The following is a 25,344-nucleotide window of genomic DNA, read 5'->3' on the forward strand; positions in this document are numbered from 1 at the left end:
ATTCTTTACATGAAGAAAAAAAGAGAGATTTCTGTATACCACATTCCCAAACTAAAAAGGAGTTCAGTTTGAAATAAGGAGCAATAGTAGAATTGATTGAAATTTTAAACCAATCTCTTAAGTAATAACCTACACCATAAACAAAATCTACTACATAATTTCAATATATTTTAAATATATTCATACATTATAACACACACCCATGATCCACAATACATAAAGTTGTATATACAGCTGACACAAAATTATAGAAACAATACACAACTAAATGCACAAAAATAATCATAATTGTCTTTGGTTTCTGGGACTGAGTCATAATTTTTCTTATTTTCTAAATTTTCTGCTTTTATTAGGACTATTATTTTCCATCAAATTTTTTAAAAAGTCGATGACCAAAATGAAATGGAAGAGATTTCAAAAACACAAAATACACAAGCCAAGAGAAGCAGAAATGCAGGCTCTCGTTCCCACCAGTGCAGCCTTGGGAAGAACATCTCATGAGGTTTCCCAAGACCCTTTGTAAGAGGTGTTAGCAAAAGAAGATGACTTATTAGAAAAGACTTACTATCACTTAGGGGAGAAAAGCCAACAGAACTAACTATAAAAACTGGGAAAAGCTGTTCCACCATAATAAAAACATAAGAGCAGGAAGAAACAAGACACCTCACTCAGCAGATATTTCAAATAACAAATAATTCTATCGTGTATTGTTCTTAGCTGACTTTGCAAGTGACACGTGCATGTGTTTCCCTAGCTGGAGGCCAATATCAAAGAAGACAATTGTAACTATCAGCATAGATGCAAAGGAAGAAAAGGAGAAAGGAGGAGAGAAAGGGAGGGAGAAAGGAGGAGGTAGGTAGGAAATGAGGGACCAAAGGTAGGAAGGAATTAAAAATGAGATCCTTCCAAGCATCCAAAAACAAATTATCACTGAGGATGTCCAAGAGTGCAAGGTTAATATAACACATAAAACATCAAGATGATTCATTGTTTCGTAGAGTAAGGATTGCATAATGATATGAATAGATGCAAATAAAGTATTTGTTTCAATACAAAATATTTTCTTGATTATAAGCAATTTTTCTTAATTTGATAGAGAGTGCATATTTAAAGTGGAGAGTAACTATCACACCTAGTGCAGAACATTAGAAAAGTTTAGCTTAAATACAGGAACATGTCAAATTTCCCTGTCATTAATCTTACTTAACACCATACTAGAAAAGTTGCCCATGGTTAGTTTACTTTTTAAAAGATTTATCTATTGGGGCGCCTGGGTAGCTCAGTGGGTTAAAGCCTCTGCCTTCGGCTCAAGTCATGATCCCAGCGTCCTGGGATCAAGCCCCACATCGGGCTCTCTGCTCAGCAGGGAGCCTGCATCCCCCTCTCTTTCTCTTGCCTGCCTCTCTGCCTGCTTATGATCTCTGTCTGTCAAATAAATAAATAAAATCTTAAAAAAAAAAAAGAATCATGAATTAACTACCTCCATTGTACAATGAAAGAAAGTCTATTTTAAAAACTTAAGCTCTGAGAGTTTTGTAGCCATGGAGTGTGGTTGTCACTATTTTCAAGCAAAGACAAGATATCAAAAGAGATGAACAAGTAGCCTTAAAAAATTGCAGCCAGAGTATTTGCGACAACATGGATGGAGCTAGAGGGTATCATGCTTAGCGAAATAAGCCAGTCGGAGAAAGACAACTATCATATGATCTCCCTGATATGAGGAAGTGGAGAGGCAACATGAGGGGTTAAGGGGGTAGGAGAAGAATAAATGAAACAAGATGGGATTGGGAGGGAGACAAACCATAAGTGACTCTTAATCTCACAAAACAAACTGAGGGTTGCTGGGGGGAGGGGGTTTGGGAGAAGGGGGTGGGATTATGGACATTGGGGAGGGTATGTGCTTTGGTGAGTGCTGTGAAGTGTGTAAACCTGGTGATTCACAGACCTGTACCCCTGGGGATAAAAATAAATGTTTATAAAAAATAAAAAATTAAAAAAAATTGCAGCCAAAAATACACACAAAACTCACAGACTTACCATTCATTGTGAAAATCGAGATTTAAATAACTCTATGATCCACTTTTTTAACTTACCTAAAGTTGATCTATATCATAAAAATCCAATACAGCAGACCTGTATGCAGACAGGTGAACTAACAATATCTGGTCAACTATGAAGTGGTGTGTCTTTCCAGAAAGCCATCTGACAATATTTAAAAGCAATACGAAATTGTTTTGCACGTGAGCAAAACAGTCACAACTTGGAGAACCCATCTCCTCAAAACTCCAAATTTCATTTTTATTTAGCTTTATTTTATTGTATTATTTATTTTTAGAAAGCAAAACGTTTCAACTTTAAAAGTAAGAATTTATGGGGCGCCTGGGTGGCTCAGTGGGTTAAGCCTCTGCCTTTGGCTCTAGTCATGATCTCAGGGTCCTGGGATCGAGCCCTGCATTGGGCTCTCTGCTTAGCAGGGAGCCTGCTTCCTCCTCTCTCTGCCTGCCTCTCTGCCTACTTGTGATCTCTCTCTCTTTCTGTCAAATAAATAAAATCTTTTTTTAAAAAAATAAGAATTTATATAAGAATGTTCAAGGTGCCTGGGTGGCTCAGTACATTAAGCTTCTGACTCTCGATTTCGGCTCAGGTCACGATCTCACAGTCATGAGATCCCACCCCCCGTCGGGCTCCACGCTCAACGAGGAGCCTGCTTGACATCCTCCCTCTCCCTCTGTCCCTCCCTCTGCTTGTGCGCTCTCATTCTCTCTCTCTTTCTCAAATAAATAAATTTAAAAGCAAACTAAGAATGTCGAACAGTCTGAGTGCCTGTCAATGGGGAGATGTTTAAGCAGATGCTGGCCCCCTCCCTCTTGCGAGCCTTCTCCCCCAGATGGACAGCACCACCCCTACAGTAAACCTAGGACTCCTTTCTTTACCGTATTCCAGCCTTTCTCCCATGTAGGAGCCTCCGTACGGGTCTCTGCGTCCAGTGCCTTCGTCCTCCTCCTCCAAGTCGCTTTCCTCAGTGCTGCCAGGGTACTGATTCTGAAATCCGAATCTACTTCCCCCTCTCCACAATGACCATAAAAATAAGATCCAAAGAGCATGGCATCCAAAGTCCTCCAAGATCTGACCGTACCTACCAGTGTATTTCTTCCCTCACACGCACCCCATGCTCTAACCATCTGGACGATTTGCAGGTCAAGTCCATCACACTGTGTGTCTTTGCCCAGAAAGCCCCACCCCACACTCCTGTCCTCCTGACAAACACTCCTCATCTTTTAACCTTAACTCAAGGTTCCCTGCCCTATAAGCCCTTCCTGATAGAGCAGGAAATGCTCGCACGTCGGCTCAGATACACAAAAATCCGCTGCCATGTTTCTCTTCTCTGTATTCTCTTATTCCTGCGAATGACGTCAGCAGCGGAGCGGGAGTACCCCAATTGCCCAGTGAAAGGTAATGCAGTCTCTTTAGGTTGAATGCTGCTGCTTTCAGGAAGATAGGGAAGGTTCCAGCTCCTCATCAGACGGTTTCTTTCCCTTCATAGGAACTCATGCAACCCCCACCACTTTCCAAGATGGCACCACATGCAAGGAAACACGGCCCATCCTTCCTGTGAGGTGACATGCGTCCGTCACCTGCCTGGCTGTGCTGACACGTCACTTGCCTTATGAAGCTTCTGAATGCACAGAACTCATGGCTGCTGAGAGAAGGGCTTGTCCAACGTGGTTGTTTGGACGCTGTGGTGATACCAACTGCAGAAATCCATGATGACTGGCATTGTCCCCATGTTCTGAAGCTTCCTCATTCAGAGACCAGGGGACCTTCTCAGCCCCTGGATTTCTGGCCCATGAGCAGCCGCGCTCTGAGGCAGGTAGAGCTTCCGGGTGCCCTCGGTGCCGTGTGCAGGCTGGGGACCCCTGCCCCAGCCTCCTAAATGCAGACCCACCTCCGCCAGGGCTGTTCTATTGCTCCTGCACCATGGAGGAAGTGACGATGTGCTGAACCACTCCCAGATAACACCCGAGGAAACAGGGAATCTACCCCAGTATTCGGGGTTGCCTCAGCCCTGCCTGGCTGTTCCTACACCCTCTGCCAACTTTGAAGAGAGAGTCCAACACTCAGGACTAAATTCTAGTCCTTCTCCCCTCTCCTCCGTGCCTCCTCTTAGTGCTGGAATAAGTTTCTAATTGCCCCTCCTGATTTAGAGGAGTTACTGACACCAGTGTCATTCAAAAGTTGATGTGAATATAGGGGCGCTTGAGTGGCTCAGTCGGTTAAGCGTCTGCCTTCAGATCGGGTCGTGATCCCAGAGTCTCGGGATCGAGCCCAGTCTTGGGATCTGAGCATCGGGCTCCCTGCTCAGAAGGAAGTCTGCTTCTCCCTCTCCTTTCTCCCCGCCCCACTCGTGCTGTCTTTCTCTATCATTCAAATAAATAATCTTTTTTTTCAAGTTGATGTGACTATAAATCACCCACAGATGCTATTAAAATGCAGATTCCAAAACAAACTGAGGGTTGCTGGGGGGAGGGGGGTTGGGAGAAGGGGGGTGGGGTTATGGACATTGGGGAGGGTATGTGCTTTGGTGAGTGCTGTGAAGTGTATAAACTGGGCGATTCACAGACCTGTACCCCAGGGGATAAAAATATATGTTTATAAAAAATTTAAAATTTAAAATTAAAAAAAAAAATGCAGGTTCCAATTGAATTGTTCTGGACCAGAGCCCGAGAGTCAGCATTTGTAAGAAGCTCCCAGGTAACGCCAGCCAGGATGGCCAATGACCACTCTTGGAGAAGTCGGTCTGATTAGCCACTGGATTGTATGTGCCGCCCCCACGCCTCCTCCCTGGGACAGTGATAGCAGACAAAGTGCGGGGAAAAGAAATAGATGAACAATGGGAAGAGATGTCAGGAGCTCAGCTCCCCCGAACACCACCATCTCTCCCTCTCCCACTTGAACCCCACGGCTTCTTTGAGGCTCACATGCTCTACAAATTTCAGCCATTACTTCTGTATTTGATTATATGTGTTTCTCCCTAACTATACTATAATTTTCTTGAAAGTGTAGAGCAGAATTCCCAAACTGGTGGTGACAGGCTGCATATGGCCCCACAGATGTTTTGTTTTACCATCACAGTGTTTTTAAAATACATGAGTCAGTTGCCAAATGCAATGGGCTGCTTCTCAACCCTGACTGCACATTACAACCGCCTGCAAAACTTTCCCCCAAATGTCACTGCCTCCGTCCTACCCTCTAAGCGGTTCTGCTTAAACTTGTCCGAGAAGGACATCAGAATACAGACATCAGAATATAAACTTTTCATTCTAGGACAGTTTGAGAGTCACAAAATTGTTGCAGATAGTACTGACTATTTTCCTACATCACACGGCTGGCCAGTTTTCCCTCTTAACATCTTACATTGCAATTAGTGAACCGTATTGACTCAGTATCATTCACTGATGTCATATTTTATTCAGACTTTGTTTTTCCCTGGTGATTTTATTTTCTCTTCCAGGATCTTACCCAGGTTACCATGTTCCATTCAGCTGTCCTGTCTCCCAAGGCTTCACTTGGTCATCTCAGTCCTTCAGATTTACCTTGGTCTTGGTCCTGATGAATACCAATCAGGTGTTTGTAGAATGTTCCTCCCTTGGGATTTGTGTGATGTTTATCTCCTGATTAGACTGGAGCATTTTTTTTCTTTTTTTAAGAATTCAAGGTTATTCTGAAGTCCAACTAGTGTTAAAAAAAAAAAAAAATCCTTGATTTTAAGAACGTGAAGAATTCCCATGAAAGTTCAAATTCTGGCTTTCCTTGACGTGTGGGGAGATGTGCAAGCATGGAGACTGCGGTCCTTTCCAGAAACTAATGGCTGGCCATGAGAAGTGCTTGCCGGCACCTTCCAGGTCTCCACAGATCACTTCACTACCGGCCCTCACGTCACCCCCAGTGTAGACCATAACTACATCTCTAATGCCTCGCTCCTCGTATGACACAGACGCAAAGTGTGCACTGGATCATGTTGATTAAGTCAATCAGTAAATCAAGGAAGGAGTGTTAAAGGGAAGGACACGCAGTTCCTGAAAATGACAAATTCGTGTATGGTATCAGCAGGTTAAATTACTGGGGCAAAAATGGCCAGTTGGTTTACTCAACATGTGTTCAAACCCACTTTCTACCTGGCAGGAAGCTGGGCTTCCTCACGGGGCACTAGTCCTGACAGACTCGCTTTGCCCAACTTGGAAGGAGGAAGGAAGCCACACGAGAAGGAAGCCATGCACACGGAAGGGGCTTCCTTTTCTGGCAAGCCCACTCGTGGAGACGTGTGGTGATTCAGAGACCAGCAGCACGCTGATTGGTGCAGAGGCCACATGGTTTAGGGGTTCTGGAAGCATCAGCCGATGAAGCAGGCCAGTCCTGCAATGGTGCTCTGGGAGCTGGTGGCCAAGCAGAGCTTCCCCAAGCCTACGTTTTCATCCATCCAAGACTTTTTCCATAAATTAACAGGATGGATGAATTCTGTTATCGCCGTTTACTCATTTTGATACAATAATCGGTCAGAGACTGCTAATTGCCTCGCCAGCATTCACTCTGTTCTTCCCTTGCTTCTATATTTGGGAAGCGTAAATATGTCATGCTTTAAAAACATATGCTCTGTCTCCGTGTTCTCTTGCAGCATGAATGGCCAAGGAGTGGAAATGGAAGACTTGGCACAGGGCTCCTGGAAAAGGGGTCTGCTCAGCTGTCAAGGACTCGTTCTTCCTCTGTCCACCCTCCGACTTGGATGTGATGTTTTTAGCACCCACAGCCTCTTGTGAAGTTGGAAGCCACATGCCAAGGATGGCGGAGGAGAAAGCCAGATGGAAGCTGGATATTGATGCCTTTGTGGTGCCATCTTGTCCTCCCTTGACCACCTTCCTCCAGCCTTCTTCTTCTTTGAGAAACAAACAAAATTGTCTTGCATACACTATTGTGATTCGGGGGTCCCACTTCCCAAGAGTTTAAAGCTGCCCCTTCATAATACAAATATAATGTAATAGGATATCCAGCGGAAATTTGATGTTTTGAGCTCTAGGAAGTCAATGTTAAGTTGACTTTGCACCTGCCCAGTCTAACAATGTCTTTGAATCACTGAAATATCTTCCTCCACCTTCAGGGCCGGTTTAAGACCTCCAGATGGGTAGCCAAGACAAGATGGTGAGGGATAGCTCTATAATCTGGCCGGGGGATTCCAATCAGCACTTTCATGTTTTTCCAAATTTAGAAAGAGCACTAGGCAGACGCTGAGGAAGGGAAAGCAGTCAGGCTTCCGGATGCACTTGCTTACACAGTGCTTTCATGGTGCATCTACCTTATGCCATGGAACTATCTAGGCATTGAGGGCAGGCAAGGAGTGAAAGATCAGTTTCTCTCTTCTGGGAGTCTGCACTCCAGTGGGACCGCTGCAAGGAAGCTGAGCTGTAGTACAGAATGTGACCAGCAGAGTGTGAGGCCCTCAGTCCCGTTCACGCTTCGCGGAGACCATGGGAGTGAGCTACTATTATCTCCGTTGCATGAATGAGATCAGTGTTCACAGAAGTTAATTATCTTGATTGGGCATGGTAAGAAATCAAAATAGATCCATCTGACTCTAAGGTCACATTCTTTCCACCTCACTCTCCACCTCCTCCATGCCAGCCTGCAACTCCAGAGACACTGTGTGCTAGAGATAATTGCCAGTCTTTATCAAGCAAATCTTGTCAATTCACATCATGGCCACAGCAGTCATTCCACAGGCTGAAGGAGGCTATCTAGCTTGGAGGAGGGCACAAGAGCTGTATGCATCCAGGAATTTAGTAGGCTTCAGAAGTATCTCCAAGATTCTATCCCACCATAAAAAATACCAGACAGTGCCATAAGTTGTGGGTTTTTTGTCGGTGGTGGTAATTTACATGACCTGTTCTTGCTCTGGAGGGGGTTTAATGGCAATTTTTGTCTCATTACAGAAAGAAAAATATATTTCCCCTTGTCATTTTCACCAGTACAATCTTTGACTTGACCATAGGGTCTTTAGCAATATCCACCAGTTAATGAAATACAGAGACTAGGGGAAATTGGAGAAGAAAAGGAGTTGCCAGAAATTCTTTCCAGACCACTGGGTCCTACTAAAACTAATTAACTTGAGGCATGTAGGAAGAGAAAATGTATGTCTTATGGTCAGGAGGAGTGTGGGCTAATCACCCTCGCCAGGCCACGGGAACTTACTCCCTGGTCAGAATCAGGTGCTCCCTCTGCTCTACCCCCCACACTGGGAATGTATCTCTAAATTTGCCCTTACCACAGTTCTGCAGTCTCGGTATCAGGAATGATGTCTTTTCATTTCTGTCTCTCTATCAAAATTCTTTCACTGTTGGTGACAAAGAATATAAAAACTAATTCAAACTGGGTTAAGCCAAGGAAGAGTGAAGGAAGGAAGGAAGGAAGGAAGGAAGGAAGGAAGGAAGGAAGGAAGGAAGGAAGGAAGGAAGGAAGGAGAAAGAAAAAAAAGAAAAGAAAAGAAAAGAAAAAGAAAAGGAAAACAAACCAAAACAAAACTATTGGCTCATACAATTGTGAAGTTCAGGGTTAGTGTCACAATGATTTGGCCTGGATCCAGAAGCTCTAATAATATCTTTGGAATTCCATTTTTCTCCATCTTAGCTCTGCCTCCCACCATGTAGGTTAGGAGCTACGCGGTAGGTCCTGGCAATTCCAGCTCACTTCATTCTCAGTGTTAGTAATCCCAGGAGAAAGTAATTCCCAGTGCTTCCGCCTTCAGTTCTGGCTTTATTCTGATTGGAGGAACCCGAGGGACTCTGCCATCTCTGAACCAATCACCAGCTGGGGGATTCAGTGCGGTGACTGGCCAGCCCTGAGGCACATTCTCTGTCCCCGCAGCGGGAGGTGGAGACTCTCTAAACCACGGGGATTGAGCAAGGATGCTGGGAGTGGTTCCTTAAAAGAACTTCATGTTGTTATTATCAGAAGAAAAAGTGAGTTGGAGAGCAAGAGACCAAGAACAACATGGGATCCTCACTGCCCAACATAGCATTTGGCACATTCAGGAGCTCAAAAGTCTTTATTCAAATTATCATTGAAGGAGGAGGTGCTGCCTGGTGCAGACTTGTGCTTGGAGCAGTGCTCTGCCCCAGGCATCAGGTGGCATGAGTTAAGTGATGCCCGTCTTGGGTTTCTTTTCCCTTTGGCTCCTCTTCTCTGAGTTCTGACTCCAGCCCTGTAAGCTGCACTTGAGGTCTGATAATTTCCTTTCTCACACAACATGCCTTCTATTCTCCTGCCCTGACCAGTCTATGCTCTTTCCACTGAGGTAGAGCTCTTCAGAAGGCAATGCCCAGGCCTTCCTACCTGGGTCCACAGAACTCAACTGGACCTGAGCTGTCCTGGGTGAGACACTAACTGGGCCAGGTGCCTTGCTTCACCAGGATGGAGGACACAAAAGAAAAGAATGCTAGAACTGAAACCTTATCTTCTAGGTGCCCCACTCCATCCTCTTCCCAAGGAGCCAATGACCTCTTTTCCACCATGTATCTCGCAGATATCTTGAGAGTAGGACCAGTGGTTTTTCAAGATGGCAGCAGTTTCTGTTTCAACAAGTTATGGCGGCACTGGTAACGTTTCATCTCAGAGTATTGTACTAATTGACCAGAAAATGTTATACCCCGGAAAGAGTAAGTCAATAGCTAAGCCCTGTATAGTATCTGTGAGAAGACACCCTTAATTTGGGCTGCTGTGGTTCTGAAGGCCATGTTCCATCACTCCCCAAAAGAACTTGCAGCTTGCTGAATCTTCTTATATTATAAAACTCAGATGCCAAGTTAGCCTAACAGAATGCTGGCAATCCTCTTTGTTTTCCTACAATAATTAATTTTTCCTATCTTCCTAATCAATGCACTCCTTAAAAATTTTACATTGAATGTAAGCATGATTGATCTTTATCACAAAGAATGTGCTCCACAAGAAATTTCCAATTTCCTATTCTCACCACCGATGCGCTTTTTAAATAAACCTGAAATTTAAGACACTAAATGTAGGCATGTACTCCAATTGAGCAAACTCAAAATTTAAGACACTAAATGTAGACATGTACTCCAATTGAGGCATCAGACACAAACCTTGGAGTAACTAATAACTTCTGATTTCTCATGCATTCCAAACAGGATCCTGACAAAGAGGATAGGGAAGTAATTACCAGGATAGGGAGAGCCAAAGAACGCCTGATGATTTGTCTTGGAATATGACTTTTGCACACTCTAGTCAGAGGAAATTGAAAGTGAAATATAGCATTGCTTCTAATAACACAAGTATTTTGTATCTGTGCAGTACATTTCCTCAGAGGATGTTGTAACCCTTATCTTGGTAATCTTTATAACCACAAGGGGAGTTGAGTAGGCAGTCAATGACTCCATTTTACAGATAAAGAAATTAAGGCACAGAATAATTGGGTTTCTCAAAGTCACACACATCAAAGAGGGCGCTGGGAATCAAGTCCAATGTCAATTCTCAGTCAGCTCAGAATTTTACCTACTCGTATTTATAGAAGCTCAGACCCACCCAGTTTGGTTATTAACCTTTGTTCTACGAGCTATTGCTCTTTGTGTCTTCCTTAAACTCCTGTTCTCATTTTTGTACCGGATGTCGGTTCTCTTCCTGACACCAGAATTTTTTTTTGTTCTAATCCTTTGTTAGCTCTCTGTATAAATTGATTTCCCGTTTGTGTTCCTGAGGCTCACGGATGCATTTATTTTACTCGCTAAAAGACATGAGCCAGGATTCTTGTGACATAACATTGCAACGCAGTTAAGTTGATAAGTGGAGCACAAAATATTGCAAAATCAAAATAAAAAAGGTTGATGGGTGCCCAGGGTGCAGGTTCGATGCTGTTCGGCACTGATTTCCAGGAGGCATGTCTGCCCTACCCTGATGTAAGCCTAACTTTGGTGAATTTTTTAATTTTTTTATTTTTTTAGCCAGTGTTACATAACTATTCATTTCCCAGAAGTGTAACTTCCCTTAGGGGTTATAATGAAATGTCTTTGCAGTGCCTTGTCACAGTGAGGCGAGAGAAAAATGGAATCATTGGGCCTTAGTTATGCTTCTGGTGGGCAATAATAAAATGTTCACAACAACTGCTATGGCTTGCCCTAAATGGCAGACTCTTCCTGATCGTGTCATCTGTTCTTGAAACATATCACAACTTCCAAGAGGGGAAGCGTTTATTTCCTTTTTTTTTTTTTTAATTAACATATAATGTATTATTTGCTTCGGGGGTGCAGGTCTGTGAATCATCAGTCTTACACAGTTCACAGCGCTCACCATAGCACATATCTTCCCCAGTGTCTATGATCCAGCCACCCCATCCCTCCCACACCCCTCCCCGCAGCAACCCTCAGTTTGTTTCCTGAGATTAAGAGTCTCTTAGGGTTTTTCTCCCTCCCGATCCCATCTTGTTTCATTTTTTTCGAGGGGAGGCATCTATTTAGCGTTAATTACCTTTTAGGATGTAGGGTCTCCTAGGTGCTCTCTCCCCTACAAAAATAAAAACCCAAGTCCCGAGACTAAAGAGTCAATGTTTGGTGAAGCCTTTGGTAGGAGGTAGAGTGCATTGGTCAAGAGACTGGGCTTCATAGAGATGTGGATTCAGAGTTCAGCTCTGATGCCTTGAGAGTCACTCGATTTCCTATAAAATGGTACAGGATCCCCACTTCCTAGCATCCAGGTGAAGCCAAAAACGAGGTGAGGTATGTAAAGTGTTTGTTATGCTCAAGGAATAACAACTATTTGAAGGTATGCTTGAAAATAAATAAGGCTGGGGCGCCTGGGTGGCTCAGTGGGTTAAGCCTCTGCCTTCGGCTCAGGTCATGATCTCAGGGTCCTGGGATGGAGCCCCGCATTGGGCTCTCCGCTCAGCAGGGAGCCTGCTTCCCCCTCTCTCTCTGCCTGCCTCTCTGCCTACTTGTGATCTCTGTCTGTCAAATAAATAAAATCTTAAATAAATAAATAAATAAATAAAGGCTACTGGGGGATGGACACTGGGGAGAGTATGTGCTATGGTGAGTGCTGTGAACTGCGTAAGACTGATGATTCACAGACCTGTACCCCTGGAACAAACAATGCATTATATGATAATAATAAATAAATTGGGCTAGGGACACGTGGCTGGCTCAGTCGGTGGAGTATGCACATCTTGATCTGGGGGTTTTAAGTTCTAGCCTGGCGCTGGGTGTAGAGATTGCTTAAAAATAAAATCTTAAAATATAAATAAGTAAGGCTATTCATTGCCCCTGTGGGTGTAAGAGAGAATTCAAGGCAATTTGTCACTAATGATGGGTGATAACTTGACCTCTGTCAAGCGTTCTGCTTATTTTATGTACATTGGCATAATATACCAGGCACTAAGTGGCAAGTCACCAGGTGTCCCTTTATAATTTGAATGAGTACAGGGAGTCTGGTTCTTTGGTCGGCATGTGGTAGAGCTTTATGCGCCTGTAAGAAAGGAGAGCATTGATTTCCTCTCTTTACAAAGAGGAGAGAGGCAGAGTTCCTTCCACCTCCTCCAGGGCCCCAGAGGGACAGGGTGGTGGATCTTTGAAGATTCGAGAACTGCATCGGTTACCTTTTCTTAAATAGAAAACCTTTGTAGATGGGATGAAATTAAACTTAACAATCTCTGCAATTGCTGTAATGTGAAGCTCCAGGGCTAAGGCACACCGCACACACAGATCTCACCAAAAACTGTGCTAGAACTGAAGCTTATTAGGTGTCCTTTGACACCACCATGACCCTAGAAGCCAGAAGGACTTGGACGTGACCTAAACCAGTTTCTCTTCCATCTCCTCCTCTGTCTGGTGCAGGAGAACCCTGTGGCCCGTCTGCACTTCTTTACATCCATCAAGGCAGCTGGGATTACTAGCAGCTGTCCCCAGCCCGTCTTGACTCTGAGCCTCCCTGGTTCCTTGCAGGCTCACTCCGCTGCAGATGTAACAGAGCCCTGCACATCTCTGCACATCCCAGCATGGAAGGCGCTCATTAGCAATTCCATTTCCTATGTGAATGGGGACAAGCCCACGGTGTTCCATGGGTGCGAGTCGGCTGCCATCAGCTTTACATCACTGACCCCCTCCCCTGGCCCACCTGTCTGTGTTCAAGCAATACCACGACACCCCCATCACCAGCCATCACCGCCACCAGGAATCAAGTCAGCCGGACTCCATCATGGTGGGCGAAGTAGGCCCTGCTACTAGACAAAGATCCTCCAACTATCATTATTGTGTGTGTATCATTACTGTGCGTGTGTTAGGAGTCACGTAGGAAGGATAAGGATGTGGAATGATTCAGGAAGCAGGAATCGAAGAAAAAAGTATGAGGTCATGTTGGTTAGCTATGATCATAGCACTTTTTTTTTTAAACCACAAAAAGTGTTTGTGTGTACAGGAGGGCCAAAAAAGTCAACTAGTATCTATTAAGCAACAACCTGGGTCACAATATTGAGTTGGATGTGGTTGGGAGAACATTAGAAGTATCTAAATTACGCCCATCATTTTAGCCCTGAGTTAAGTACCCTGGCTTCTAAAAGCCTACAGACACAGGAAGAGTCTCTCCCTCCTTGTATTTTCATTCTATTTATTATCTACCAAAAGATTCCTTGCTTTTGAAGGCCGTAAAATTTATTGAGCACAAAAATCCAACAGAAGCCAGTATGGAAAGCAGGTCTAATCGGAGGGACTCTGGTAGATAGAAGTAGGGATATGGTCGCCCTCTCCTCCCTCTGTGGACAGCCTGAGAAACAGTGGGGTATTCTAGAACACCATTTGAAAAGTGCTTGCCCGTATCAGTTACTCGGCAGTTAACTGACATACATTGTCTGTTTTTTTTTCCCCCCTGATTCTTGTGCGTTGGTTACTAGATTACAGATTTCTAAAGGACAAAGATTCAAATGAAAGGCAAGAGAAACAACAAGGGCTGGGAGTCAGGAGCCGGGCACTGCCACCCACCAGACCTGGCACATAAGACGGCTCAGTGTGCTGAGTCTGCAAAGGCCACACCAGACCATGCGTAAGAAGGGTGACAAAATTCCCAGTTCTCATGCTAGTCCTGGTTTGCACTTGCTGGAGACCAGTTACCGTCACTAATTATTCTTAGGACCCCTTTCATTCTCGAAAGTCTCCCCATGTGAACGATCAATCACATGACCTCTCTATCTAAGGCCCCTTTTTCTTTTTTTTTTTTTTTCCCCAGCTGAAGCACTTTATTTCTCTCACCCAGTGACACGCTGCCGGGCCTAATGTTCAAACATGACAGGAGCAAACCAAAATTTGTTGTCATCTCTTAAGGAATTGAAACTTGTGTATAAAAACCTTACATAAATTCAAAGGATGAATAAATTTACAGTTGTACATGCAAACCGTTTTCCAACTCTAGGCAATGAACAGGCCACCGCGTGCTGGCAGGAAAGCATCAGGTAAGAAAGAAAAGTCGGTCCTAACGCTCTCGGACCTTCCCAATCCTGTCAGACCGGCAAGACCAAAATGACGACCGGTTCAGGACTCTTGCTAGCTTCTGGAGAAATTCTGGAACAGGCAGCTCTTACACATGAATACCCTGCACAGAGAACCTCACAGTCTCGCAGCTTCTCAAACCAATGGATCTCTGCCAGACACACGTTCTCCCCTGCAGCCATGAAGCGACCCAGCTGCACCGACAAAGGGTTTAAATCAAAGGTAAGTGCCGGCTACCGAACATATACCAAGGGGGCAGGGATATTCTTGAACATACAAGGCCAAGGTCAAGATACAAGGCCAAGGTCAGGGGCAAGTTCTACAGTCTCGTGCTGATACCAGATACAAGCGTCAAGGACAAATTTCTTTTCACAGGCGTATTCCAGGTATAAGGCTACTTTGGGAATTATGATGCCGCACTCCTGCTCCCCATTACCCACTCACCTCCACTCTAGGAGCCAGCGCAGGGCTAAAGACAGAAGAAGGGCTCGATGTCTATTACATTCGTTCAGGATAAGACACAGTTATTAACCTAAAGGAGCTCAAAACCTAATTGAGGAGATGATGTACACGTATAAAGCCTCTTGAGATCAATACAAGCCAGTGTGGGGGGAAGGGGGGTGCCGGAAGATGAATGAGAAGAACGTCAGGCAGGTCCCACATATTCTGGGCAGCCTGCAGGCAGTGCCTTCGTGGCAATTGGATTTTAAACATCGGAGCCAAGAAGAGAGGCCAGGTGAGGAATGGGCAGGACCAGACACACCAGACAGACCAGCCCGTGGAACCCATGACTGAAGCCATAGGGTGGTGAGTGTCGGGGAGGCGGAGGCTGGGTCTGGGTGGGTGTCTGGAGAAGGCGTTCGGCAGCCGTCCGCGCAGGCAGTGGGTGTTGGCGAGGTTCCTACGTGGATGGACCAAAAGCAGGGAGGGCAGTGTGGTAGGGGAGAGCCAGGCGTTGGGTGCTGGCAAGCCCACGCAGTCTCTAGCACTACGGCTAGGGAGTCCTGAAGTGAGAACAGAGCTCAGGAGTTTAGGCGGGGGTTTTCTGAAAGTCGGGGGAAAGTGGATGCTATGGTTTGGGCTGATTTGGCTACGGGGCAGGCAAGGATCTCAGCGGTAGGTGAACACTGGAAAAATGAGCTGCAAATTGGCAGCGACCAAGCAAGAGGGATTCATTTGGTTTCGGGCATGGCCCCAAGGAGAGGAGCCAGCTGTCCAAACCACAAACTAGGGTCTGACATGGGTCGGTGCCAGTGTTCAAATCTGCCAGCCGGAGCCTGAACCCTGCCTCCTCCGATGGGTAGAAGCCAGGCAACATGCACGGGGGCAAAATCCCACACGTTCTGGTAGGTCGCGGGGTCCGGCCCATCTTTCCCAGCAGTGTTTCCGGGAGGTGAGGTTGAAGGCAGAGCCTGGGAATCATATGAAATCTTAGAGAGCAAATCCAGTGCTAGGTCAGAAAACAGGGGTTGGGCTGAGACTATGTTTTAAGTTAAAGAGCTCAAGGGGAAATCATGAAATGAGGTCGGGGAACACAGGACATCTCTCATAGCAAGTTCATTACAAAGTGTGGGTCCCGATGGGGGTTCCCACCTCTAGCAGGCCCATCATGGGTGAACATACATGGGCTTGAACCATTTAAAGAGGAGAGGATAGCACATGGCTACAACCATCTCTAGGTCGAGATCGTGAATGTAGGCAAGCAGGAGGGTTGTACGCGGTTCACAAGACTCCATCTAGCAGCTGGAGGGAACAGGGGCGGCCCTGGGGGACAGGAGGTAGCCGAGCCCTGGGGCAGGAGGCATAGGGTCTTCTCAAAGTCCACTGGGGTCAGGGTGATCTTCAATCCCAGGAGTAAAAGTCAAGATCCGGGACAGAAGCCCAGCCACAGAGACAAGGCACACCCACGTAAGATGCGAAGGAAAACTTGAACATGTTGGATCGATCACAGCCCCTACCAAATACCAGCCTGGACAGCAAGACCATGGGCTGGTGGGGTTTGGTTTATGCTCTGGACTCAGACAAATTAGGGTTTCAATCCTGAGTCTACCGTGTGCTGGCTGTGAGATCGTCAGTTAATTAATATCTCCGAGTTGCGGTTGCCTCATCTTAAAGATGAGGATAACAACGTGTACTTGGAACGGTTGCACGAAAATTAGGTGACGTAATGTGTATGAGGCACCAAGCTCCCTCCGTGCCCACCACCATTATAGATGCCTCATAAACAGAACTTTACTACCATTAAGACTAAATCCCAACCACACCTATAGGGAGTGAGGCAAACGGGGGAGTTTTAATACGTGGCCAGGCCGGCCCAGATTACCACGGGAAAAGGGATGGCGCTCAGCCCGCAGGTTGAAAGCTGGGTGGTGCTGACACAGGCAGGGACTAGCGGTGGCCTTGGCCCCATGGAAAACACAGGGGCTCGGTTTCTAAAAACAGGTGTTCAGATTCAGAGAAGGACCAGCTGTGAGGTGCCAACTTCCTGGCCCTCATTTCCAGCTCAAGGAACACCGAGCCTACAGGCAAGGTCCAACCACCCTTTGCAGAAAGAAGGAAGGAACTTGGGATTAGGTGACCAAGTAGCTTCCTGACACTGAGAACGGGTAGACAGTCTGCAAAAAATATCCCCTCTCCTTAGATTGACAATCCATGGTACCTAAAATTCCACCATTATATATCAATTTCTTTGAATTAAACATCCTTCTCCCCAAACATCACTGTTTAAATGTAAGCGCTGCAGGACAAGGAACACGCTAGGTCCCTCACTCATAACTCATGTGTCCAGCCCTCCATCTCCAAAGAGCCTGCAACCCCCCCCCCCCAAAGGACTCACCTTCCCCAGACACGGGGCAGCCAACGTGAGGGAAGGAGAGGAAGCATTTGTAGGACTATGAAGCCTCAGGAAGGAATCAGGAAAAGGCGGAAGCTCACACAGTGTTTGTTTCTCTTCTTTCTGCTGACCCTGGGGTTTCACGGGTGCTAGTTAAGACATCCAGTTCTGTTTTGTGGATCCGAGGGTCCCAGTGTCTAGGGAACTGCAGGCATCTAGATATGGGGAAGATGGTCTTAGAAAGTTACGGAGAGGGCGCCTGGGTGGCTCAGTGGGTTCAGCGACTGCCTTTGGCTCAGGTCATGATCCTGGAATCCCGGGATCAAGACCTGCATCTGGCTCCCAGCTCCATGGGGAGTCTGCTTCTCTCTCTCTCTCTCAAATAAATAAAAATCTTGAAAGAAAGAAAGAAAAGTACGGTACGGAGAGGGACACTGTGTGCACCGTTTCCCCTCCCTGGGGCCCCAACCTCCGGGATCTTCATCCTCTGCTCTCCAGCTTTCCCCTGAAGAAGCTAATACCAGTAACTATGGACATAATTCTGCTAAGGCAGCTTTGAATTGAAGCACTGCGCATTGGAAATGTAGGTGCATGGCTAGATTACCTATGTGACCACTGGCGAGCGTCGGATGGTAACCCCTAGCCACACTGGGCTGCTGAGCCCTGGAGACACGGCCGGTTCCAATGGAGATGTTCTGCCAGTGTACAATACACACCAATTTTGTGACAAAAAGGGAAAAGAATGCAAAATGTCTCTTTCATATTTTGTACATTGATTACCTGTTGGAATGATCATACTTGGGATATGTTGGCTTAAATAAGATATATTATTAACATTAATTCCACTTTTTTTTCTTTTGCTTCTTGATGGGACTGCTCAGCCTTTTAGATCCATACATGGCTCACATTCGAGTCCTCTGGGACAGCACTGTTTTAGGCCAGATTGATGAGTCAGTTTTGTTCAAGGGTCTCCAGCTCCTGAGGGACCAGCCACCCCCGCTATGATTTGTCAATTGGGCGGGAATATGACCTCTGGCTGGTCACAGAGGGGTCAGCTTCTGTGGTGAGAGGGAGGGTGATGGCTCTGGGGGAAAACCACCAACATTCCCTGCACCCCTTGTTGCATCTGTCAAGGAAGAGCCGTCCCTCTTCCCTTCAGACACTTATCCTCACTTCGGCAGCTGAGAAGCTCTCCTAGTCCTTTCCTCATCACCATTTTACGGTTCCTCCCTGTGTTGAAAATAGGCTCTTTTTTTTTTTTTAAAGACTTTATTGATTTATTTGAAAGAGAGAGCACAAGCGGGGGAGAGCGGTGGAGGGAGAGGGAAAAGCAGACTCTCTGTTGAGCAGGGAGCCCGACACAAGGCTCGATCCCAGGACCCTGGGATCATGACCTGAGCTGAAGTCAGAAGCTTCACCGACTGAGCCACCCAGGCACCCTCCCTGAGAAACAGAAACTCTTAACTCATTTTTTCACCAGCTGGCACTATGGAGGGATCTCCGTGAAAGTATCTTGTGCTTCTCTTAGTGAGCTCAGATCTCCATGTTAAGAAACTCTCCTCTAGATGAAAAAACCTTCTCCATCTCCACCTCTGAAACTAGAAAGTTAGTCCTTCATTAGATTAATAAGGACACAAGCCTCACCTCATCTCTTGGCAACGTTTACGTGGCATGTACGACACGCCCCACACTGAAGGGAAGAGCTAACAAAACAGATGTGTGGTTCTGTCTAGCGTATTCGATGAGCCCATGGCTCCTTCCTTCTTGAACCACTAGCTTCATGTGGCCCCTAGGCATGACTTTATCTTTCTTCTTCCCATTTGACTGTTCAGTCCTTCATTCTACCTAGCTCCTCTTGGCCCTGATCTTTGAATTTTTTTAAATTTAAAAAAAAAAATTTTTTTTTTTAAAGATTTTTTTATTTGACAGAGAGAGATCACAGTAGACAGAGAGGCAGGCAGAGAGAGAGAGAGGGAAGCAGGCTCCCTGCTGAGCAGAGAGCCCGATGCGGGACTCGATCCCAGGACCCTGAGATCATGACCCGAGCCAAAGGCAGAGGCTTTAACCCACTGAGCCACCCAGGTGCCTCTGGCCCTGATCTTTGAATACCGGCCTTTCCTCAGTCTTCAGACCTCATGTTTTGAACCATCACAAAGTCCCCATGTTATTGCTCTGTTCCAATGGCTGTGCGCCGAGAATACCTCATCTTGGTGACCTGGCCTGGTCCCAACCTCTCGCTCACACCCCAGACTCCTAAAACCCTCTCTCTCTTCAGCATTTCCGCTTGGATTTCTCCTAGGCATCTCGAATGCCACATATCCAAAGCTAAGTTCTAGTCTCTCGACCAAAATCTGCTCTGACTTGGAACACTGAGAACGTATCCTTCCGGTTTAAAAAAAAAGAAAGAAAGAAATTGAATCATTCTTGATTCCTTTTCCTCTCACATCCCACTTCTAATCTGTCAGCAAGTCCTATTAGCTCTACTTCAAAATATATCCACCTTCTGACCCTAAACCAACCCAACCTCTACTCCCTTGCGTCAAGCCGCTGCCATTGCATATGGGGGATTTTTGCGATGGTTTCCTAATGGGTCTCGCTGCTGTTCTCACCTTCCCCTACAGTCTGTTCTCAGGTGAAAAGCCAGAGCAGCCATTGAAAAATGTAAGTTGCAGCGTCTCATCCCACGGCTCAGAATCCGGCAACAACTGCCATGTCTCTCCAAGCAAAATCCAGAGTGTTTGCTGCATCCTCAGGCGTACCATGCTCTCCCCTGGCTGTCTCCCGTGCGGCCACTCTGTCTCCTTGCTTTCCTTGAGCACATGGGCCAAACTACTCCTGTTTCAGAGGCTTTGAATTTGCTCTCGTCTCTATGCAGAAAACGCTTTTCCCAGATATCTGCATGGCTTGATCCCTTATTCCCTTCAGGTCTCTCTCTGCTCAGACGTCAAAGCAGTATTCTGGGGGCACCCGGATGACTCATCGGTGAACCCTCCAGCGTTTGGTTTCTGCTCAGGTCATGATCTCAGGGTCATGAGATCGAGCCCCGTGCGGGTCTCCGTGCTCAGTGTGGAGTCCGCTTAAGATCCTCCTTTCCGGGCGCCTGGGTGGCTCAGTGGGTTGAGCCGCTGCCTTCGGCTCGGGTCATGATCTCAGGGTCCTGGGATCGAGTCCCGCATCGGGCTCTCTGCTCAGCGGGGAGCCTGCTTCCTCCTCTCTGTCTCTCTGCCTACTTGTGATCTCTCTCTGTCAAATAAATAAATAAAATCTTTAAAAAAAAAAAAAAAAAGATCCTCCTTTCTGTTCCCTCCCCTCATGCCCTTTCCCCAACTCACTTCTCTCTCTCTCTCTAATAAATACACAAAAATATTTTTTAAAAAAATGTTAAAAAGCAGTTCTCTGCACCAGAACTTTGTATCCCCTTATTCTTGCTAGATTTTTCTTCCTGGCCCTCATCACCACCTGGTACATTATATATTTATTTACATGCACAGTTATTGCCTCCCTCCCACTGGAAATAGGAACCCTCGGACAGCAGAGGTGACTTTTCCTTCACCGCTGTCTCCCAGCAGCTGGGACGGCCCCCGACACACTGCAAGTGCTAAAACAACACTTGCTGAGTGCATGATGGCGAAGAAATGGTTTTCCCTCAGGAAGGCTATGAGGCAGACAGGAAACACGTAAATAATAAATACACGCCATTACAAGTAGTGATGAGTGCTGTGAGGAAGCTGGGACGGAGAAGCCACTTTAAATAGGGTGGCCAGGGACGCCTGGGTGGCTCAGTTGGTTAAGCAGCTGCCTTCGGCTCAGGTCATGATCCCGGCGTCCTGGGATCGAGTCCCGCATCAGGCTCCTTGCTCCACGGGGAGCTGCTCCTCCCTCTGACTCTGCCTGCCACTCTGTCTGCCTGTGCTCACTCTCGCTCTCTCTCTCTCTGACTAAATAAATAAAATCTTTAAAAATAAATAAATAAATAGGGTGGCCAGAGGGGATATTCTGGAAACCATGGCATTTAGGTAGGATTCGAAAGATGGGATAGGGCCAGCCCCACACAGGGTGGGAAGATCATTTGGAAGGAGGGGGGGAAAAGCACATTCAAAAACCCTTAAGTGGGATGAGTTAGACATCTTCAAAGACCTAAAAGGGGGCCAGTGGGGACTGTAAAAAATAGAAATTGATGTTGACGAGCCATTCAGAGGTCAAATCATCAAGGGCGTGGTGGGCTGTTGAAGAAATTAGATTTTTTTTTAAGAATTTTTTTATTTTTTATTTTTTATAAACATATAATATATTTTTATCCCCAGGGGTACAGGTCTGTGAATCGCCAGGCTTACACACTTCACAGCACTCACCATAGCACATACCCTCCCCAATGCCCATAACCCCACCCCCCTTCTCCCAAACCCCCTCCCCCCAGCAACCCTCAGTTTGTTTTGTGAGATTAAGAGTCACTTATGGTTTGTCTCCCTCCCAATCCCATCTTGTTTCATTGATTCTTCTCCTACCCACTTAAGCCCCCATGTTGCATCACCACTTCCTCATATCAGGGAGATCATATGATAGTTGTCTTTCCAAGTTGACTTATTTCGCTAAGCAAGAAATTAGATTTTTATTCATAGTTTTGTGTAAGGCTCCACATGTTAGTAACATGATGAGAGGAAGGTCTGAGGTGGCCTCCAGAGATAGCATCTGGGCATCTGGAGCATTAATTTAAGCTTCTGCATAAAGCTTCTCAGTTAGGGAGGGAGTGGCTTTTACAAGGAGAGGGCAGACTTACCCTCCTACCACAAAGCTTCCAAGATGCCATTTCCCGCGCAGGAAGCAACAACATTCTCCCTTTCTCGGACGCAGCCCTCAACAGCTCCTGCCTTTATGTTAGTTCGTCCCTCTTTAATTATGTAGCCAGTCTGAGCACGCACTCTGACAAAACACACATGACATTTCCAGTGGAGTGGGCCTAGTCCTTGGTCTCTTCCCTACATCCTTACAGCTACCCCTGGGCCTTTGCTCATGCTGTTTCCCGGGGAAAGAAATACCATGTGCCTCATCCGCATGGCCCAAACCCAGCTCTAGTCCGAAAATAACCGCAAGGTCAGATGATTAAGCCAGGATCGTGATTTCAAATTTACTTTATCACTGAAATAGGCTTCATAATGCCTTCCCCGATCCTACCAAAACAAACAAACAAACAAATAAATAAAAGACATCTGCATCCTAATCTCCAGAAACTGCGGCCATTACTGTATGAGGCCAAAAAAAAAAAAAAAAAAAAAAAAAAGTCTTTGCAGATGTGACTAAATTAAGGATCTCGACATGGGATGAACCTAGATTATCTGGATGGGTCCTAAAATGCAACCACGTGTCTTTATGGGCGAGAAGCAGAGGGTGAAAAGACCCAGAGAGGGCACGGCAGTGGGGCGGTGGAGCCAGAGATGGGAGCGAGCAGCTCCCAGCCTAGCAGCAGTCACCAGAGCCTGGGGGCTGTGAGAGCGGATTCTCCCCTCCAGCCCCTGGGGAGAGGGTGGCCCTGTAACACTGATTGCAGATTTCTGGGTCTCCAGAACTGTGACAGAGTACATTTCTGTGGCTGTAAGCTACCGAGTTTACAGTAATTTGCTACAACCGCCATAGCAAATTAATACAATTACCTTACTCTTGACCTGGGCGTCTTGTCCCTCGGGTCACTGCTGCTTCCCAGCTGGCCTTCCCGGAAACCCCTAGGTACCTGCTGGCCTCTCCTGCCTCTTTAGGTCCTACGCACTCACCTGGACTGCGTCCTGTTTCCCAGGTTTGCGGAGGCGTTTTCTGTCTCCTGCCCCCTTCATCCTCAAGCCACATGATCAAGCCAGCCAGGTGCCAGGCACACATCCAGGGGGGGCCGTCTGGGCAAGCCGGGGCTAGCGAGGAGGCTAGTTCCGCAAGCCGAGAGCGAGGCGGTGGGGCGTGGACGAGTGGGTGGCTGGAGCTTGTTAGCTTGTTTGGGTTTCCTAACTTTGACAACACCAGGTGCTTGGGATTGTGATGCAGAGACCAGAAAACAAAGGCTCTGAGCTGAAGTGCAGGGAAGAACTGATAAGACCAAATGGTTGATGGCTTGGTTGGGGGGGGGGGGGCAGGGCAAATAGTAGCGCTATGGACCAAAGTGCCAAAAATTAGGAAGCAATGAAAGGGTTTTTAAAATATTTTATTTATTTATTTGAGAGAGAGAGAGAGGGCGGGTGTGGGGGGAGGGGCAGAGAGAGAGAGAATCTCCGGGAGACGTCCTGCTGAGCCCGGAGCCTGATGTGGGCCTCGATGTCCCCACACTGATCATAACCTGAGCCAACATCAAGAGTCGGTTATTCAACCAACTGAGCCACCCAGGTGGCCTGAAATGAAAGTTTTGGAGAGAAAATTAGGAAATGCTGAGTCTTAGGTAGGTGGAGATGACCACTAGGAAAGTTGTCTCCTATGGAAGGTCCCATCCCAAACTCGCTGGTGCTTCTGGAATCCTCTGGTTATGTTTTTAATGTTGTTGTTGTTTTTGTGTTTGGTTTGGTTTGGTTTTGAGAGCACACAGGTGGGGGGAGGGGCAGAGGGAGAGGAAGAGAAAGGATCTTAAGCAGGCACCGCACCCAGCGTGGAGCCCAGTGTGGGGCTCGATCTTACGACCCTGAAATCACAACCTGAGCCACAACCAAAACTCAGATGCTTAATCGACTGAGCCACCCAGGTGCCCCTCTGGCTATGATTTGTTGTAGCCCCATTAACCCTATATCATGAATATGGGCCTTTCTCTCCCCCTAAGAGTCTGCAAGCTCCTTAAGGAAGAGATCACATCTCATTCTAGCTCCACCACCAGAGAGACTATCTGGCCCTTAGTAGATGCTCAATAAATCAACTTGGAATGAATCACTGAATGGAACTGAGCTCAGATCAGAGGTTCAGGCTGGGGATGACATGCTTGGAGCAGGCAGGCCACTTGGAACTAAGAGTTGATGCCATGGTAAATAGCACGACGGAAGGGGGTGGCTGCCTGATCTGCCACCAGCCAGATGTCACAAGAACAGGAGGTTCTAGCAAACCTGAGTTCTAGCGAGCCACACTCTTAAACTTTGACCTCCCCTTCGGGTGTCAGGGATCATAATCATCAAATGAGGAAGAAGACAGGAGTCTGAGCCATTGTCGTCCACCCAGGGCTTGCTGAAAACAGAAAGTAATTTTTATTTGCCAGCCGGTTCAAGGTTCATTCACCCTTATCATGATTGTCATACAACATTACAATGAGTGTCCATCAGAGGCATAAAGATATTCTGCATGTGACGTGCCTGACTTCTGGGCATTGGGAATTATATTTTGTGCCATACCCAGGATCTGGTCTACAGGGAATGTGCTTTTTTGGTTGGCTACTACTATTCCTAAAAAGTGGCCCAAAGCATGGAGCATTCTCGAAAAGGCATTTCAAGCATTTTAAGGCTGCCCCTCAAATTGCTAGCCAGATCCTTGTTTCACTTCCTGCAGGCACCAGGACATGGGGGTCCTGTTTCCTTTTAGCTTCTGAATGCTAAAAGTGATAGATAATAATCCCGGCCATTTTAGACTCTGCTCTTACCTTCATAGCCTGGACCTATAATTGAATTTCCTCAGGAATTTTATGATATATTGATTGAACCTAATTTAGTCTCTATTATCTGCCTTAGCAGCCTCTACCCAGAACTATTCAATTCAAACAACATTTACTAAGCTACTAAGTACAAAGCTATGTGCGGGGCCTCTGCTCGACACAGAGATAAGTAAGACCTTGTCCCTCTCCACCGTGAGCCCTGCACCCCTCGGTCCTGGAACCGTGAGGGTTTATATACTGATACTCTTACACAGGAACATAAGATAAATACTGTAAAGGAAACGGAGAGAGCCGTCACCACAATCACCGTGAATTACTGGGTTGAAATGGTAAAGATCCAGATTGTTTGTTTGAAATAGGAAGGACTCTACGTATAG

General features: G+C 46.4%; 1 long non-coding RNA gene across 1 annotated transcript in view; it reads right to left on the reverse strand.

Moving 5' to 3' along the window:
- Positions 1-23,158, reverse strand: part of LOC309864975 — a 53,300-nt gene extending 30,142 nt beyond the window's left edge. Inside the window, exon 1 of the long non-coding RNA XR_014311881.1 lies at positions 23,013-23,158. This is a non-coding gene — a long non-coding RNA (uncharacterized lncRNA). The remainder of the gene's footprint in view (positions 1-23,012) is intronic.
- Between the last annotated feature and the right edge of the window lie 2,186 nt (positions 23,159-25,344).

This window comes from Mustela nivalis, assembly GCF_964662115.1.
Source record: "Mustela nivalis genome assembly, chromosome: 5".
Taxonomy (NCBI): Eukaryota; Metazoa; Chordata; class Mammalia; order Carnivora; family Mustelidae; genus Mustela; species Mustela nivalis.